A 20,281-nucleotide genomic window follows, 5' to 3' on the forward strand; every position below is an offset into this window, starting at 1 on the left:
ATCACATAGAATATCCAAGATGCCATTTCCCCATCACTGGTTGTTTTATGATTATGATTAATTAGTATTTTATTATTATTATATATGTATTATTATGTTGTTATTTTAGAAAGGAAGGGATAAGGGAACTATGTTATATTTTTATATTGTCTGTATTTCATTCTGCTGTAAGCCGCCTCAATCTTGATGGAGAGGTGGGATAAAATAAATAATAATTATTATTGTTGTTGTTATTATCATTATCATCATCATCAGTACATACTTGGTTGAAAGTATATCTGCAGGCATTAATACAACCCCTAAAACTCTGAACATATGATACACTAAATTGACTTGAAGAGCTCCATATTCCAAACAAGGTTGTCAATATTTTCCTTAGATCCATTTTAGGATAATTCACCATGATTTGAGGTATCATTTTGTTTGGAAATTAGGGCTGTAAACTATACACATATATACTCAAACAGTGCCTCTTACTGACATCACTGAGACTTAGGGCCAAAATAGACCGGCATAAGGGACAGCTTGAAGACACCCTTCCGAAGGCATATTTGGGCCACAGCAACTGCACCCCATGGCCCCAATCCGCCTTAAAGCCTCTTGAAAAAGGAGCGGCAAAAAGCATCTCCTTTTTTGGGTGACAAAAAGCTGGTTTTGCATCACACCACAGTCAGAAGCCAGCTTTATGAAGCTCCAGCAGCATGCAATGTCTAAATGTCGTGCCACTGGAGCATCATGAATCCTTCCAGTCTGCTTGGGAGCATGCGGAAAACGTAATTGGTAACAGTATGATTGAGAGCCTGTGCAGATCAGCCAGTTTTATTTAAAGTAATAATAATAATAAAGCCAGATTTTAAAGCACAAAAAGCCAGATTTTGCTTAAAAAGATATTTTACATACAAAGTATTTTTCTTGCAAACAAACAAACAAAAAATTTGCAGATATGTGATATACCCATTCTGTATCCAGTGGCTGTAAAAGTTAAGGGATGTTCAGTCCTCAGGTTAGTATTTTATATAGTGTCTGTTAAGATTTGTCTATAAAAGATCTCCCATTCAGCTCCCTTGCATGTGAGGCAGGCCCTTTCTGAACTAGCTCAGTAAGAGCTAGATGTGAGAATGCTACTATCATTATTTACAGCTCTATCCATTCCTAATGTCTGTATATCATTTTCTGACTACGGATCTTAGATTACATGGCCTGTAATTCTGCTGTGTACTTAGAACTAAGTTTCAGGGCATGACATTTTGTTATGAAAAAAAAGTGTCTGTTGCTTTAGCAGTAGAAAATAGGATACAAAGTATAGAGGAGGGAAGCTGGTAAAAGCTCCATATTTTAAAAGTTACATTCAGTTGGTTTAATTTTCCATATGAAACTATTGATTCTACCTACAATCAGATTTTGTGTATATGTGAAAATTAAAATTATTTTTGATATATATTTTTAAAAAAACTTTGATTGTAGGATTTGCATATAAATGTTAATATACAGAAAAGTCACTTTCATCAATAGATGCAAATCTATTTCAGTACAGAATGAATTATAAATAATAACAATAATAAAAAGTCATGTTTATGACAGTACAAGAAAAGATAAGATATAATTTAGGGTTTTGTTTTGTTTTGTTTTTTGTTAAATATAGTATCAACGCTTCAGAGGTTTTGAGGAAAGTACAACATTCCAGTTCCACAAGTGATGGGCTCGAGGTTTCAAGAGCTGTATATTGTTATTAATTTATTCTATGAGAAAATACCAACATTTCACAAATGTTTTTTGGTTTATACCTCTTACAGTAAGTGACATTTTAAGTGATAGTTTCTCCATAACAAAATATTTTTGGATATTTGTATCCAGGCTGAAGATTGGGTCATATTTCTAAATATTAAGCCTCAGTGAGATCCATGTCCCTGCTCTCTAATGTAAGCCAGATAATGGTTTTGCATGGAATTATCAAGGAATGAGGGGTGGGGGACACACATTCCTTTACTTAAGCATTTTGATATTTAAATGATTTTTTTCTGAATATAAACCAATGTGCGGTGATATGAAGTCAAAGCACGAAAGGAATAGTTAAACTGCAAAGTGTTCTATTTTTAGAAAATAATTCCAATACCAGTACAGGCCTTTGTTGTGTTTTCTCTACTTCAATAGCATAAAGTCACAGCTAAATGTGATTCTCTTCATGGCTAGTGTATAGCCTGAATACACTGTGTCCATTAGAAATACAGGAATGCTGTGACAGTCAGATTAAAGCTATATTCTGTCTAAATCATGAATGGGTTGACTTAATGTTTGTCAGACCTTCCCTGTTTTTTGCTAGTCCTCCCTGTCACAATCCACCAGTGATTTTATAGACTAACACATCTACTTCTTGAAATTCTATACAAATCTGTGTTGTGTTGTCTCTTTTGCCAGTCCATAAGTGGTCAACTCCTCACTTGTATCCCAGACCTAGAGTGATTAAATTGCATTGTGGACCAGAAAGGACAGATGGTGGAGAATATTGGAACAACATTCTAAAAAATAAAAAAGAGTTCAGAATCAATTTATACATATGAGATTAAGTTCAAACATGGTAAAACATCTTCAGCCTCCAGAGATCTCTTTCCACTGGAAATCAAATATGGGAAAGTGGTGTAATGCCTGTAATCTCTTGCTGTCTGGGGTAAATATGCATGATATTTTATCTCAACTTTTATACCTACATGTCTCTGGAAAAGCAAGTCACCCCAAGTTCTAATGCGAATCTCTTACTAAATGTCTTTTCACTCAGTTATGAATTCCTACTGGTTTTAGTATCATGTACTGTAATTGTGCACCATTGAACAAATGCTTTACATCTGAAAAGCTAGTGAAAACACATTCAAACAGTATACAACACACTGTGACTTTCTCCAAACACACATTTTTAATGATAGAGTACAATTGTTATTAAATAAATGTTTGTTTTTAAGCATTCCTGTAAAGGTGATGATTCTGTGGGGCTAAACCACAAGAGTGGTTCACAGTGACTCTTACATTTCATTATAACCTTATGTAGGGCTTTGTAAATTAACTCCTAAATGCTCATCTCATTCTCCTGATTGGTCCCACCTGGAGTCATAAACCTTGGCATGATAGGATAATAACAATTTCTACAGCACTGTGGAGACATGCTGATAATGTTATTAGAGAACTGCAGTGGGCCAAATGTACAAAGGAAATCTCTTATGTATTCTATAGATTGTAATAATGCTGCTAATGATGCTGATAATTTTATTTAGTGTGCTTTGTACACCAGAGCAATAAATAATTTAAAAAACAAATAAACATTAATCAAATCACAATGCCCTTTAAATATGGATGAAATCTGGAGAAAGCCAACATTTCTGGAACTTCCTAGCTTATACAGCTTTATGCTGTCAACTAAAACTTTGAGGGCTAGGCCTACTAGTAAGAGTACTTGTAGATGTGAAGCCAAGATGTAAATTAGAAGCATAAAAGGTATATTATGAAAAGCAGTTGAAAAGACAACTCCTAATCTGGGTAATGGTGATATGCATGCAGAAACAAGCTCCTATTTGGAAAGCTTGCAAAGTTGACTTGAAAAAAAAAATAAGTTCCAAAGCCCCAAACTCTTATTAGTTACTACTGTAATTAGACTTGTCAAAAAATAACTTATAAACCCAACAACACCTGAATTCTATCAGACACTTCTTTCCATTTTAATGTTATTTCGGTATGCACAGCATTGCATGAGGCAGAAGCATGAGGGAGTGTGAACCAGCAGGTGAACTAAATGATTCTTCTCCTTCATAATCCAGTGAGGGGACTCCCCTGTAACTGTATCTGTAACAAAAAATTGTTGTACTTCAAATGGAGTGAAGTTATTCCCTCTAATATTGAAAGCATAATGTCACTTAATTTTTTTAAACAGTATTAACTTTATATTACAAACAAAAGTTAGAAATTATTATGAATTATACATGATAAATTATAAACTAAAACTATATTAGATTATATTAATTTTGTTATTGGAAAAATTAATTATAAGTAGCTAGTCATTTCAAAGTTTTGCTTCTGAATATCTCCAAAGATGTCTTGTTGAAAATATGGGATTATTATTATTATTATTATTATTATTATTATTATTATTATTATTATTAACCTTTATTTATAAAGCGCTGTAAATTTACACAGTGCTGTACATACAATCTTTTAATTAGGCGGTTCCCTGCCCTCAGGCTTACAATCTAAAAAGACACGACACAAAAGGAGAAGGGAGTGATGGCGGGGAAGGAGAATAATACTATTCCCTGTAATACTTATAGAGAAATTGTCATCTCAGGTCAAAATTCCTGCTAGTATTGTATTTGACCTCAGTGAGTGAAGAAATTCTCCTTATCCAATTTCATGCTGATAAGAGAAGTTGAATAAATTATAGAAGGAACAGATTTTCAAGCTTTATAACAGGAGAATGTTGAAAATCCAGTCTTCCTTGACACTAAACTTCCTGCTGTGGCATGGTAATTATGAGGAAGATAACAGAAACTGATACAGAACAATAAAGTATTCCCCCACACACACACACACTTTTTTCCCCCATGGAGAGTTGATTGGAACTGTGCATAAATAGCATCTTGAAATCTTAACCCCCTGTTTCTGGGCTAAAACCTGAAAGCTATGTTTACCAATAAACATATAGCATGGTACCCAGTAAAGGTATCACTGTTACCTGGATTTTGGATGTTATTGTACTTTGCTATAAGCCAACATGGCTACCCCGGAAATATTTTCTAGATAGGAAGATACCATATTTTAGCCACAAGAAGGGAATTCTAAGGACTGGCACTTTATTATTTGAGGTTTTCCCTACAACAAAGGTAAAATATATTTTTTCTTTTAAATTGGAACATGTTTTACCTTAAGAACACCTAAACATTTTCCTGATGCAAAAACATGGAGCCTTTCTGAGAAATTCAGTGCTCTCTTCCTAACAAAGGGGCTTGCAGTTTCACAAAGGATTTGAAACAAATTGGATCTCAAAGGCAGTAGCTTTTTGTCTTGCTAATGGAATTTAAAGTTTTAAGGAATCTCCTAGTATCCACAAATACAGAAGGATGAGGGGCCTGCTTGCATGAATACCCTTCCATACCATCTGAACTGAGGATAACAACCAGAACATCTTGACAAAATGCAGGCCTATGACTAATATTGTCACCTCCCACCCCCTTTTCCTGTATGATTTTTAACAACATTTGCATCATGAAAAAGCCAGTGGCTCTTCAAAAGCTTGCAACATGTATATTGTGCATTTTGGTTGGTTCAGTAAAGATATCCCTGTTTTGTGGATTTGGGGATGTTAATGTACTTAAGAGGTAGTTCTTGTAGGTCAGAAGCAGTGAACATTTGGCTAATATATGCTTCCTTCCCACAACTGTATTCATCTATGGAACATTTGCAGAGCTTTTGTCTTAAGCAACTACTTGCTGCCAGAAAGTCATTGATCCTTTTGCCTCCATGGTCTGATAACTGAAAAGCAGCCCTTACTGGAAAGCCCAGAGAGGCCATGAACAAGAACTATAATCTCTCATGATCATATTGTAAACCAGGGATGGATAAGATGTCAGACAGTTGCAAATGATGGTTTGTATGTTAGTGTGGTGGTAGACCAATTCTCAAATTTACTCTTAACTCTAAAAGAACTATCCAGTGTGCTGAACTCTATCCACCAGATGGGTCTAGAGCTTACATGGCTCCTGAAAATCCCAAGTGGATTCATTACCATGCTCACATTATTAATAAATATTAATAAATATTTATATACCGCTATTCCAAAGATCATAGCGGTGAACAGCAAGTAAGCTAATTAGCAAGTAATCACATGGAAGTGACTAGATGTCATAGGCTGCATACTGGATCCAGCAGGACCAGAGGCAAAAGTAGGAGAGCCACCTTACTTATAAACTGTAATTTGTTCCCACTGCTAATAAGAATGTTCAGAAAGTTATCTGAAGAAAATTGGAAACGTAATTCATTACATGATGTGTTGCATTACTGATTCCTTAGATAGTTCCTTTTCTGAGTGAGAAAAATCTTAGAATTGGTAAGGAAATGGAATAGCACTTGAAAAATTCCTTTCAAAATGCCAGTAGAAATGCCCATAAAAGGTAACTTTTACATGTAACAAAAACTGTTAATTACCACACCAGTTAAATAACTACCCTCTGATTTGTTCTGTCACTTCTGAAATATTACTTTCTTCCACTCTTGTTTTAAAAAAAATGTGTTACAGGAATAGTTACTATGGTTTGTTTTTTTGGTTTTTTGGGGGGTTTTTTTGCAATTCATTACTTCCATCCCTTTTCTTTCTCTTTTGTGCCACCAACTTTTCTCTGTTTGTTTCACTTCCTTCTCAATTATATGGTGTCTCCTTGTCCTCTTGTATTATGCTGCACAGGAACAGAGTATTCTTGCAAGGGTGGAAATAATTGCTACCTGCTGGAAATTATTTTGCATGTAACTCCAGGATCCTACTCTGCCAGCTATTGTGCTAGTGCTCTGTATTTTTACCTTTTTGGGTAAGTAATACTCCAAGGAACACCTTAAGATTCCTCCAGTCCTCTACTGTTTCTCTTGTTCATTACCTTTCTTAATATATGAGAAAAGTGGGGACAAAAGGAGCAGACAGAGCATAGCAGGAAAAAAATGGTAACCATGGTATGGGGGAATTTGTGGAGAAATTTCATTGAAGTCTGTTAAGTATCATGCCCACCCAAGTGATAATGGAAAGAAAAATCTTAGAACCCCACTCCCGCACCCTGAAAATTGTCTTCTTCTCCACTCTTACTTGTTGTAACATTAAGTGTAAGAAATGTAAGGTCATGAAATAAATTCTATAATTTTATAACAAGCTGTATGAAACATAAGTTGTTGTGCACCTCAGAATTCCAGCCACACTGTTGGCAATAACCATGAAGATGCATACAGTTTGATCATATTGTTACACTGAGAAATTTAGGTTTTATGGCAGCCTAAAGATAAAAGTGAGAAACCCATAACCGTTTAAATGTAGTTAGAGTTCCCACTGCTACTAGACTGCCTACAGTTGCATGTTTTTGATCATAAATTGGTTAAAAGACTACAAGAGTAGACTTGAATCCATTTTCCATTCATCAGTGAAGGTCTTCGATGTTTTGAGGCACTGCCTCTAAAGCTCCAGAAGTAGTGTTTCATTCAGTCTTGCAGCTCGAAATTAAATTGACTGGCAGATTGTATTTATCAAGCTTTGTAAAACTTTGAGGCTACCTTTTTATATTGATATTTTAACATTTAGGAAACAAAGCATAAACAAAAACTGAGTTCAAAGCAGCAACCCTCAATTAATTTGCATCTCAAATACATATCATTTTGATGACTCACACTACTGTGTATATTGTTGAATGAGATGAAACACTCCAACTGGCCTATTTTTGTAAGACAAATGCATACCTTTGTAGTCTAATTTATTAAAAATTGATGAGCTACAGAGAGTGGGAAGTTGTGAAAGGACAGAAATAATGGTCAGCACCATCTGGGCATTTATGGCCTGGTTTTGTTTTAGACAGAGACATCTTCCAATACTTGTTCTTAAGGAGAGACCCCATAGGGTGTCTTCTTCATGGGAGAGCAGGTAACCATTTTGTGCTATCTTTGTTTTCCATGATGGGTGACAAGGAGAAGAGGAAGGAGGTGGATGAAGAGGGAACCATTCATCCTCCTCTTCCTTCTCATATTATTATCCCACCCTCTTTTTCCATTTGAGAGTCAAGGTGGCTTATAACACTTAGAACAAGCATCATTTAAAAATCATAGCATATAAAACTTAACAAGTAATTAAGCCATCAAAAATTAAAACCAATTATATATTATTATTAAAACCATTTAAAACAGCTATGTACTTAGTGTGCACTTAATGCGTACTGATCACTCAAAGTATCCTTCAGGACGTTATAACTGATTGACATGCACATTTTAATTTACAGTCTCCCTCTTTCAGCCTTCAAGATATATATGTTGTTTAGATCTAAATGTAATTGCTAGTCCCAGAAATAATAGAACTAACTGAATCAATAGGATTTACTTAAGCATTGACTTATTATTCAGGAATTGATTTAATGGGTCTACTACTTTTGGGGTGAACAGTTGGATTTAGACCATAATTTCCTTTTCAAAAATATTTATTAAGCATGTTCTACTTCCCATCAAGAACATTAATTTTATCCCTTTAATATATTTCACACCAGTTAATTTCCAAGCCACTGCTTTCTCAAATTAATGGGATATTAGTACATTATATCCCCAAATCAACCTTGACTTTTAACAAAGACTATTCAATGTGTTTTTGGGTAGCACTGCCCAAAATGCTTTCTGGCAGCCCTTGAAGTGATCCTGCGGTTTTTGGATAAAAGAAGGTGATGACTCCCACAACTCTCAGCTGGTGGCTTTGGAGCCATCAGTAACAAATTATTTACAATCGCCTCCAGCTGTTGTCATTGAGGTGCAAATGACTCCAACTTCAAATCTCTATCTTCTTGATAGCCCATCCAGGATTGCTTTTATTCTTGCTACTCATTACTCAGGCTCCTTCATATTGCCTCAAAGACTTTCACTCTTGCTGAAATTGCTTTCAAGGTGTTTGCTGCTTTCCTCTTGTTTGCAATAAACCACAACAGCAAACACCCTATGTATGAGTGTTTGATTTGTTTCTCATATTTATACACAAGTTTGGACTTTGCATAGGATGCAAGACTTCCATTGCAAACATCGCATTAAAAGAAAAGTTGTCAGAAAACTTTTATTACTAAATTAAGCTAACTAGTTGACTAGCTCTTAAATAGTGGTAGTTGGTAGCTTGATATCAGTGAGGCTGATTCATTCTGGGGTTTAGCATGAATACTGTATTAAAAGAACTATGCAACATACTGAAACCTCAAAATCTCAAAAATAGGTTCAATGCACTGGATGTTCCTTTATTTTATATATTTTTTTCATCATCTTTATTACAGGTTCATTGATACAGGTGCGACATAACGCAACTTTCAGCATATGCTGAAAGCTGTGCCACATGCTGCACTGCACTATAGGCATGAACCCCATTATTTCTAATGGGGCTCCAGCATACGTGGGATTTCCCTTATGTGGGGGAGAGGGGGTCCAGAACGGATTCCTCCATGTAAGGGAAGGGCCCACTGTATAAGCAACAAAGCAGATATTATTTAACAGTGTATAGTTTACAGACATAAGTCAACATCAAAGCTTTTTCTCTAGTTTTATAAAGTTTTATAAATTTTCTCTAAAATATACAATAACATCCAAACAATGATACCTTTATGGGACCAACCAAAATGCACAATTACATGGTGCAAGCTTTCGAAGTCACACTGGCTTCTTCATCAGGCAAACAGGAGAAAGAAATGGAAGATGTCAGTCATAGGCCAGCAGCCAGTGTGACTTTCAAAGCTCACAACATGTATTTGTGCATTTTAGGTGGCCCAATAGAGATATCATTCCTTGGATGTTATTGATTTTGCCATGTGGCCAACATGACTACGCCTAGATGTTTTTTGTATTTCAAGATACCACATTTTAGCAATTACAGGGGAAGAGAGAGCCAGTGTACTGGGACTTTGCCATCTGAGGTATCTGCCTCCAACAAAGGTAAATAATTTTTTCTAATATTGGCACTGATTGGCATGCTTTACTACTACACCACCTAAAGTTTTCCTTATGAAGAATTCTTGAGAAATTCAGTGTTCTCTACCTACATAGGAGCCTGTGGCTTCACAAAAGAGGGAGACATGGTGGATTCCAAAGAGACATCTTATTTGAATTGCAAATGGACATTATTTTTTTTTAACTTGAAAATCTACCGGTGACTATGTGGCTAAAGGGGAAGGTGCCAGCCTACAGATGGCCCTCCCTACCCCTGGAGCAAAATTAAGCAGCTTCTAACCATCTTAAAGGTGTGGCATTTATATGATGCACTCCTCAAAAGTTGGCAGGAAGCAGAAGGAAACTGCTCTCTGGGATTAAAAAACAGAGTAAAATGGAGCTAAAATACTCCAGCTCAGCCCAGACAAGGGGGATTTTGCACCCGCATATAAATAGCCTGGAGTCAATGCGGGGTAGAGGCAAAGCAAAAAAATGATTGTGACAATTCCAATGGATGTAATTACACCATACACAAACCAGACAGTCCAAAGGGTGGGGGGATGGAGTTAAGGGGGGGAGGGACATTAATGGGGTGGCCTCCATGATTGTATTTTGCCAGTGAATACTGATGCACTGATGCTTTGTGCCCATGAAGCACCATCATTTGGGTGGCATATGAACAGGACTGTGGAGGTTTTGGGAGGTTTCAGGCAGTGTGTTTGTGCAATGGTGTGAATGCATGGTGGGAAGGTGTCAAAACAAATATCAAGTGGCATAGCTTGATGCTGCATCATGCAGACTGCCATGGCTGTTCAGCCTATTCAGGCTATGTGGAGAGCAGGGTTTTGACCCACTTTTGAGAAAAGCAGATTGAGACGCTTTTTCATATCCATATACTCTGGCCCAATGTTTCACATTATTTAGATTCTATCCAAGAATGAAGGGATAGTGAGATGTTGTCAGATGATGGGAATGAGAGGGAAAGTAGGGATGATAATGAGGATATCTTATCAAGTTGATAAGATCCTTAAAAATATTATCAACTTGATAAGATACATCCCTGAAAAAATAGCAATTTCTTTTATTATTATTTTCTTTTCTCTCCCCCCCCCTTTTAGCACATATGCAAGACTGTGATAACCAATGTCTCCCTACCAGTTTCCTTCAGTTTATGCAAAAATCCTAAAGAGGAACAGTCATAATGGGGCTTGACAGATGGGCAGCTCTATGCCACCCCTTTTAGCTCTGCATCGTTACCACAGCCACCAAATGGCACAACAATGATGCACTCCCTCCCAGGACCAAAAAAGAAGCTGCCTAAAGCAGCTTCCTGTAAGGGGTGTGATTGCTGCACACACACGCCCCTATCACATCACTTCCTGCCAGTGCCGTTTGGGTGCTGCATAATGCTCACACCATGATGGTGCCACCTGTGTGGAGGATGGCAAGCCATGATGGTCGCATCCTCGCGGACTAGGGCTGCTGGGCATCTAAATGCCCAGCCTCATCTAGCCCTAGTTCACAGAGAGGATGTTGCAAACTGCCCATCTGTACCAGGCCAATGTTATCATAAGGCTTAAATGAGTTGGAGCTATATTGAAAAAAAGTTTGCTTGGATAGAGAAAATGTTGTGACTTTCTAGTCATTTCAAATTAAGCTTTGTTTTTTGTTTGTTTGTTTGTTGTGTGACTTCATCTCATTGAAGACTTATAGACTTCAACCCATAAGCTCCTTAGTGAAGCAAAGCCCTCAGACCATAGAGCAAAATGAATTGATCCAAAAGATACACAAACAACCCATTCAATGTGTCTGCTTTTAAACTATCTGTGTAATAAAGCAGCAACAAATCTAATTTGTACCAAAACAGTTTATCGAATTTGTGTCCAAAAAAACCTTTTGAAAAAATGGGCAAAAAATGTCTTGCTATCTCACCTACTGAACAAAAAGATGATGATGAAGCTCCGATGACACCCATAAGCCACCTGACTGCCCCGATGCAGATGGCTTCAAGATGCTTTTCATGCTTCAATGATGCCCAGGAGCCACTCAGTTGCCCAGATTCCAGTTATGTGGCATTTACATTTATGTTTACATTTTCCACTCCTATTTGGGCTGGGTTCAAGGGGGACTGGGGCCACGGTGTGTGGTTGCTGCGGCCCCAATGCATCTTCACCAGGAGGGGCTGCAAGCTATCCTTTCTTCTGTTCTGGCCCTAAGTGATTCTTTATATCAATACTTGTTAGTTCATTCTCTTTCGAAGCCAAGTCAGTCCTTCCTTAGGGTAAGAGAAGGAAAGACCAAATGGGAAAATGTTCACTTAACAAAGAAGGGATCTGCATGGCTCCTCCCCAGAGCCAAATGTAACACAAAATGTCATTTATTGCTCAAGATCATAGGGCTTATCCTCAAGCTGTATTCTACTCTCACACATAGGGTGAGTATATATGTTAAGTAAGCATGTTAATGCTCAAGGAACTGAGAGAAGGGGACCTATTAGAAGCATCCCTTGAACTGGGGCAGCATAGCGCTAGGAGAGGTGCTCAGGTATATGATTGTCTCAGTTTTGGTTGAGAATTTGGAAAATTACCCTTAAAGATTAATTCATTCCTCTCATTCATTAAAATGTTACACAAAAGCAACTCATTGCTTTTACTTGCTGCACTGTTGAAGTATTAATTTGTTGAGTAATATCTGGGACTTGCTGGTTTCTTTTACATTACTTTGTATTACTCTGTTTTGTTTTGCTTTTAAGAATTAGACAAAGGCTTAAAAATGAAAGAAACATCTGTCAACTTGCTTGTAACAGTGTCCTTAAAAAGTAACTCTTGGATGTAACTAGTAACTGTTAGTAAAGTGCCTTCATTTTTATTTCTTACATTACTTTGAATTTTAATTTCATCAATCTTCATTTCTCCCCCCAAAAATTAACTAGTTATAGTGCTGTATCAACTTGTGATTTGTTGCTTCCAGCACCTCTACTTCTACTTTAAAAAAAAAAATAAGGAATTGAATAGTTGTATTAAATTGCATACTTTTACTGTTTGTTTTTGCAGAGGGTTATTTTTTCTTTTTTCATATTTCTGCAGTGCAGTTATAAACCTTTTTTTTTTCTTTTTACCCTCAGTAAAAAATAGTACAAAGCAAGAAAGGTGCTCATCTATGAAGGAGTGGGGGTGTGGAGGGTGGGGAAGAAAGAAAGACACTGATTTCCAATTCTGAATTTAATCTGCATATTAACAGCTTTCATTGTTGTTTTCATCCAGACTTTTCTGCTTTGCATTTTCAGCAGCCTACAGCTTCTCAAGAATCTCCATTTCCTTCCCTTTAATATTGCATGTGTATGATTGCCTGGAAAACTACAAGACATGTTTTAGAATTTCAGGCATGAGGCGTTAAAAGTTTTATTTTTATATTCTGTGCACTCAGATGCTGTTAAACATATGCTGAATTATTGGAAAACATTTTGTAGTCTCGTGGGCTTGGTAATGAACTCACTAGATACAGATAACAGTTTTTAGTCCCTTATTAGGAACAATTGGGCCTAAATATCATGAAAGTATCAGGTTTTGCCTTCATCTCAGAAGGTAGATAGATGTTGGAGCCATTCTAGCAACACCCCCCCCCCCCCCAAAAAAAAAAAAATTGATTCCAGTGCTGTTGGAACATAGAAAATTTTGACTGTGAAAGCACTTTTTAAGTCTTTAACTTGATTTAGAAAAATTCAGTTTTTACCCCAGATTTTCCAGGAAAAACGATTTTCTCCTGGTCGCCCCCCCCCCCAAATTATGTGTCCTGCTGGATCAGTATGGCACTGAGGATAGAGTGGGGCAGAGCATTCCCCATCCAGCAACTATTTCCCCACTTTTTGCTCTTTTGTAGTGGATCCACATTGTGTGTGCATATGTGGTAATAAACAAAGCCCATAGCAAGAAAAAACAAAACAAAACCCTAAAATAAAAAAGGAACATTACTCAAGATTTATTTCAACAGAAACACAACTAACATGGGTCTCTCTTATGTATCATTTGAGTTTGTGGTTTGGTCTGGCTTTGGTTTTTTAAAGGTAGCTGGAGGCCATTCAACAGACTTAAAAATATTAAACAGCACATGCAGCAAGATAGTGTGCTCCCTGTCCACCTAAGAATAAGTCCAGCCCCTGTTCTCCTACAGGCACAGATTCAAATCAAATGTTTGTTTTCATCTTGTGTCAAAGCCCAGGGTCTGCTTTCCCTGCTTCTGAAAAGCCCTACTGCCCATTGAAAGTATTTCGAAGTGGGGGAGCAAAGAATGAAGAAACCTAAACAGCACAAGCCAAACATCCCACCAAGAAGGAACTTTTTCTGTAAATAATAATCTTAATTAAATTAAGGATTTAGAGTGGAAATGAAAGTGGGGAAACAAACATTTTATTTTAATTTTTCATTCTCTTTCTACTAGGGGCTTCAGGAGAAATTGAAACTTTTTCATTTACTCACTGGGTGAATGGGGAAAGAGGATTGTATGGAGGAGCCATTCAGTGAGAATGCAAAATGTGTAGTAATATTGACAGAAAAAAAGTAAAGCTATTAGTTGATAGGTTTATGCATGCTGGAAATGGGGGGGGGGGGTTGTGACATGATAAGAAATGCTCCTTTGTACAGATTTGAATTCCACTGGGGGAAGTGTGTGGCTAACAATACAATCTGACTCCTAATTTTTATGTGCCAGTTGGTGGAGCAGGCTGAAATCTGGGGGAAATACTGCACACTGGATCTGGTTATTTTTCTGGGTCTAATTTGAGCCGAAGTCAGCCCTGGTTAGTAATTGTGTGGGAGTGTGCCAAGGAAAACGAGGTGCTAGTAGGCTACATCTCAGAAGAAGGATATGGCAAGTCACCTAAGAAAGCCTTATGAAATCCATGGATTGCCATAGGTTGACAGGTGGTTTGAAGATATATACAGTTGGCCCTTCATTTTTCCAGGGATCTGTTCCAGCCCCCCCCCCCCCAAATGGAGGCTTGTGCATATTCAAGCCTCATAGGCTTGAATAGGGTGCTCCCTTGCACACACAGCCCAGGCGTGCACTATTGGAGATAGCGGAGGTCACCTTCCATGGATATTTGAGGGCACAGTTTGAGTTAGGAGGGGCATATTATATATATATATATATATATATATATATATATATATATATATATGCGCACCTCGGGTCAAGTACAGCAAAATATGAGACAATGCCCTATCAGTTTCTGTCCTGTACATACACGACAAGTCAAAAACCTCAGATTTGAATATGGGCTTCACTTTATTGAAGTTAATCTGACATAAAACTTGAAAAGCACTTACACTGACATCAAATAGCACAATCCTAACGGTCATTGCACAAGCTGAATTTAAGGGTGAACTGCCTCGGGTCAAGTACAGCAGCATATGAGATAATACCATATCAATTCCTGTCACAGGCAAATTACAAATTGGTTGCGCAGAGAGGAGGTCCTGTTTTGTTGATTGCAGTAAGGTTGGCTAACCCTTGTTCTGAACCTTTTATTTTCCCCAAAGACATGTCCAAAAGAAGGGAGAGTTGCTGATATCCTAAAGTGACAAATCCTTCATCCCATCAGACCTCTAAGTTCATCAGAAAGTCCACAACTGCATACCCATAGTGGAGTGCACTGTGCTGCCTAAACTCCAGTAAAAGAATCCAATGAAGACAAATCTAATTAGCCAAATTCAAAACAATAAAATAATTCAGTGTGTCAAATTAAATGGTACTTGAAACAGACAAATTGATTTCAAAAGAATATGAAAGATGCCTCTGACAGGCATAAAGTAGGTGAAAAAAGGATGCAGTCCCTGGCTAATTTTTATTGTTCCTCAAAAACCCATTGTTGTCAACTACAAGTCCAGATACACCTCCAAATTGTGCCAAAGTTTTATTAACTATAGGGATATGTTCATTTGGATTTGCCAAGGTCAAAACCAAATTGTCTGCGTAAGCTTTCAATTCGGTTTCTTCTTCATATGTGGTGGAATTGCAATTTTGCCAAAAAATATTGGATTCAAATTCATGAAAAAAAAAATATTAGGATGCCAATTTAAGTTAGATCCAAAATGCTATTTATTTAATATGATTTCAGAATCATGTCTAGAAGATAAATTTGGTTTACTTTTATTTTATAAGATTTCTACAGCACGGATAGTCTTTGCTTCGCAATGGAAAGGAAGAAACCATCTGACATGGAATGACTGGATGTTGAAACTGATGACATATTTGGAAATGGATAAACTTACCTGTTTTATTAGAGATAAAGACTTGAATAACAGGAAAAAATACTGGAGGCCATTAATATAGTTTATTATATCTGAAAAAATAACAGCAAATTTTATTTGGTAATTTAATAATAAAGATTAGGGTTGGATAGAAAATCCAATTTATATTGAGATAGAGTAATGTTCCCATTTTTCTCTTTTTTTCCCTTTAATTGTGGTAAAAAAGAAAACAACTACTTTAAATACAGCAGGAAGTAAAGAAGCAAACAGAAATTTAGGGCATAATTTTGTAGGTATTAATGGATAAAAATCAAGGGAATTATCAGTTTTTGAACCTTTCAAGGAGGCCGAAATGTTATTTATTTGTTTAACTTGTATATGTCAATGTAAATGTAATTGTGTAGTTTATGTTCGAGATTTGTGTATTGTATATCATGTGTTTTTAATCAATAAAACAAAGTTTAAAAAACCCCGTTGTTGTTGTGTGCTTTCAAGTCATTTCCAACTTTTGGAACCTATCATGAGGTTTTCTTGGCAAGTTTAACTCCCTCCCTCCATGATAACCATCATCCTTCGGCCTGCAAGGGAGTGAACAGGCAAGCCCAGCTACACCAGGGCTAGCCTGAAGAAAAAGAGCTCTCTCTCCAGTCCATCTGCCTTGGACCAGGCCTCAGAGGGAGAGAATAAACACTGGGCCTCATCCCCTTCCCCACCACCATTCCCTTCTCCTTTTCTGTCATGTCTTTTAGGTTGTAAGCCTGAGAGCAGGGAACCATTTAATTAAAAATAATAATTGTTAGCCGCTCTGATAGCCTTTTGGGCTGAAGGGTGGGGTATAAATACCATAATAAATAAATAAATAAATAAATAAATAAATAAATAAAACACATAGACCCAAATATAGTGACTGGATAAACCCATCTTGAAACCTAAATAATAGTAGGTGCTGCAGAAAGATTTGGACTGAAACCACACACACACACGCACACACACACACTACTAAGGGGCAATACAGACTGCCTCTTTGGGGTGGTCTGCAGCCACCCATTTACTGGCCAGATCAGTGCTGCAGCAACTGCATGCTGTGGCATCAACCCAGCCTCCATGGAGGACAGAAAGGAGCTGGAAACACCGGCTCCTTTTTCTGCCCTTGAAGTAGATCATAGCCATCACCACATGGTATGATGATGCCCCTTTGGTGGTGTGCCATTTGGATGGAGCGCCAGAGGCACATCATCATGGCATGCACCGTATGAACCAGCGTGCACCGTGTGGACCTGGCGGTGGCATTGAACATAGAGACGCTCAGTCCTGACTCCGCCCACAGGCTGGCGCTTTTTGCCTGTCTCTCCAGGGCCTCTCAATGCACAAAATTCATGCATGGTGACTTTGTGCAGAAAATAGGATTTCCTGTACAGGAAACATTTGCTGTGTAGAAGTGATTTCCTATGCAGATCAACCGCAGGTAAAGTTTGCAAAGAATAAGTCCCCAGTTACAGCCTTTTTGGTAAAGAAAACAGTAGAATAAGTCCCAAGCAGTGACATAATTATTCTCGTTTTTCCCAACACTGGAAAAACAGACTTTTAAATCACTGCCCACATACTATATTCCTTACACCTCTCACCACATGCAGTTTCCAAGCTGTCACTTACCTCACAAAGCCCTGGACATACCCCACAGACAGGGTTAAAATGATTCTTCTTTTGAAAATCTGCAGGAAATCGATTTCAAAACCTGTGGTTTTGCTTCAAACCCAGCAAATTTAAAAATAATAAATAAAAACAAACTAAAACTTGAAGTGACTTCTAGTCACTTGTGGTGCATTAATTCATTATCAGGACACTGAGGGTCACCATAAGAGGTGGAGAATTTGTCCCCAGATACAGTTGCCCACCCCTGCATTATATCAAGAAATTTGGATAAGCCTCAGATTTACACAGTTTCACCTCTCTTTTGCCCCAGTGCGCATATATATATATATATATATAGAGAGAGAGAGAGAGAGAGAGAGAGAGAGGTTGGCGGGGTACAGACCGCCAAATAGTACGTATACAATACATACTAGGGTTAGGAAGGGGCGGTGCTTCCGCACCCCCCTAACCCTAGTACGTATTGAATACGTACAAGATGGCGGCGCCCTGTTCATACAGGCGCCACCATCTTTATGTATCGGACGCTGAGCGTCCGTACGTGTCACAGCCTTTATGACGTAGCGAGTGCGCCCCTGGCGCCTCGCTACGTCACAAACGCGACTCAAAAAGAAGCTCCATTTTGGAGCTTCTTTTTCAGTCCGCGTGGGAGCCGCGCCGTCTGAAGGCTCCTGCTCCCCCGCGGACCTATCAGCGGCAGCGGCAGACCGCCGCAAAGCCGCGGTCTGTACCCCGCCAGAGAGAGAAGCAGATTTCCTTTTCTTTTAAGACCAACCATGGTTTCATTAGTGTAGAGGAAAAGTAGATTAGGCTAGGGTAGCAACAGCCAATCACAAATCAGCTGTCATCAGCTAATGGAATGCTGGCTGAGAGGAGATGACATTTCCGTCAGTGGCAGTTAGAAGGATAGATAGAGTCTTGCTGAGTCCAGAGAGGGACGTTTTATTTGAGGGTTCCAGAGAGGATCTGCGGTTAAAGTCCAGAGTTGAGGAGCTTGTATCCGAATAGATACTCCAAGTGAGGGAGTTATTATAAGGAAATAAACTGAGGGTTATAGGCACGGGACAGACCACCAGAAAAGTGCAGCCTGCTTGCAGCTTAATTTCCTCCGGAGGGAAACTGCAACCACCAAACCATGTGGCTTCCCTCCGGAGGAAAAAGAACCCGGAAAAACCAGGTACTTTTTGCACCACAGGGCCAATGTAACGAGTGTGCCAGTGGCCACTCAGTCCCTAACCCTAAAATCAGGGCCAGCATGGTGCATTTGTGCAGTCTGTACTGCACCACAGTTAGCCTGTGTGGCTAAATTAGTAGTTAGGTTTATGGAATCTAAGCAGGATAAGGACAGTGTGAAATATTTGATACACTGTGGAGAGTTATTAAGGAAACTGCAATTGTAACAAAGTTAACACTAAGAAAGAAACCTCACCAACTAAAATAAGTAACTCGTGCCATAAGCAACAACTGCTTTATTTACATTTATTCAAGTAACATTTTGTTGGAGCACCTATACAATAAAGTTCTGTTCTTATTTTAATAAAAGCTTTTTGAATTTCATCCATGTTTTTAAAAGGGTCTGATTTAATTTGGGGACAGCAATGGGGAAGAAGTTATTAGGGGAGCGTGCATCACAATTATATCCCAAAGTAGACACATGGTGTTTAAATGTTACAATAATTTGTTCAAATAACTGAACTGTGGGGTGAAACAGATGCCCTAAGGGCAGATTTGGGCTGCCTTGGTGCTCCTCACCCTGGTACCACGGCAATCACACTTGCATAGCCTCGTTCCTTTTCAACTTGGCTTTTCCAGGTTGAGGTGGTGTTGAGGCAGCTTCAGGATTCATTCGGGACATGTGTTGTCTAAAAGCCACACCCTGAATGCAGCCTGACGGTGGACCTTTTGGCCCATCTATTTCGGACCTATGAATGGTTTTGTTTCCATTCAAAGACATAGTTTAATTTAATCTGGACATTATGCCAAGGGATCTTTTAGGCCTTTTTAGATGAACTAGGAGAAAGAAGTTAGTAGCATAAGCTTTCTTTGATCCAAAAGACACTGCAGAAATTATCCAGTTTCAGATCATATTCTGAGAATTGTAGTTTTGTGAGACATTTGGCCTTCTCTGTCAGAGAGCTCTGGTGCCACAATAAACTACAGTTCCCAGAATTCCCAACACTGAGCCAGGGCAGTTAAAGCAATCTCAAACTGGATTATTTCTCCAGTGTGTTTTGGACCATAGACCTAAGTCTACTTCCTCAGATTCATGAGTTGCAACAGTTCCCTCCTCTCCTCTCTCCCCTGCTCAGTTAATTGTCTCCATACTACTTTTGCATTCTGAAGTCAGTTTGCAGCAAATGAAGTAAGGTCAGGATAAAGGGGGGATGTGGGATGAGGAGAGAGAAACTGGGACATTTTAGAAGCAGCTAAGAAAATGAGATGACAGAAGTTTAATTGTGATTGTCTTTGCTAAATCGGAAGAGCTGGACAATATGAGTGTCATGCTAGTGATGGTTCATTCTCGCATGCATCTTAGCAGTAAATGTTGTTTGACAGTATGTCCACCCTCATTACAGCTTTTTAAAAATTCTAGCTTCAGTTTATATCAGACTTTTGTAGTGTCATTAGTAATCTTGTGCAGACATGCACATAAGGCTGAATTTAGATGGTTCTTTGTTTCACTATCCATAGATTCACAACCTTGTATTCTT

The 20,281-nt window shown here is 38.1% G+C and overlaps 1 long non-coding RNA gene across 2 annotated transcripts in view; it reads right to left on the minus strand.

The window, feature by feature from the left end:
• Positions 1 to 809: 809 nt before the first annotated feature.
• Positions 810 to 20,281, minus strand: part of LOC121931488 — a 41,656-nt gene continuing 22,184 nt past the window's right edge. Inside the window, exons 3-4 of one of the 2 annotated variants that reach the window (XR_006104151.1) lie at positions 3,676 to 3,828; positions 810 to 2,516 (exon numbers count right to left, since the gene is read on the minus strand). This is a non-coding gene — a long non-coding RNA (uncharacterized LOC121931488). Of the gene's footprint in view, positions 2,517 to 2,978; positions 3,829 to 20,281 lie in introns of those variants that run through there. The other variant, XR_006104152.1, reaches the window with a different exon arrangement.

Source organism: Sceloporus undulatus, chromosome 5 (assembly GCF_019175285.1).
Source record: "Sceloporus undulatus isolate JIND9_A2432 ecotype Alabama chromosome 5, SceUnd_v1.1, whole genome shotgun sequence".
NCBI classification, from domain to species: Eukaryota; Metazoa; Chordata; class Lepidosauria; order Squamata; family Phrynosomatidae; genus Sceloporus; species Sceloporus undulatus.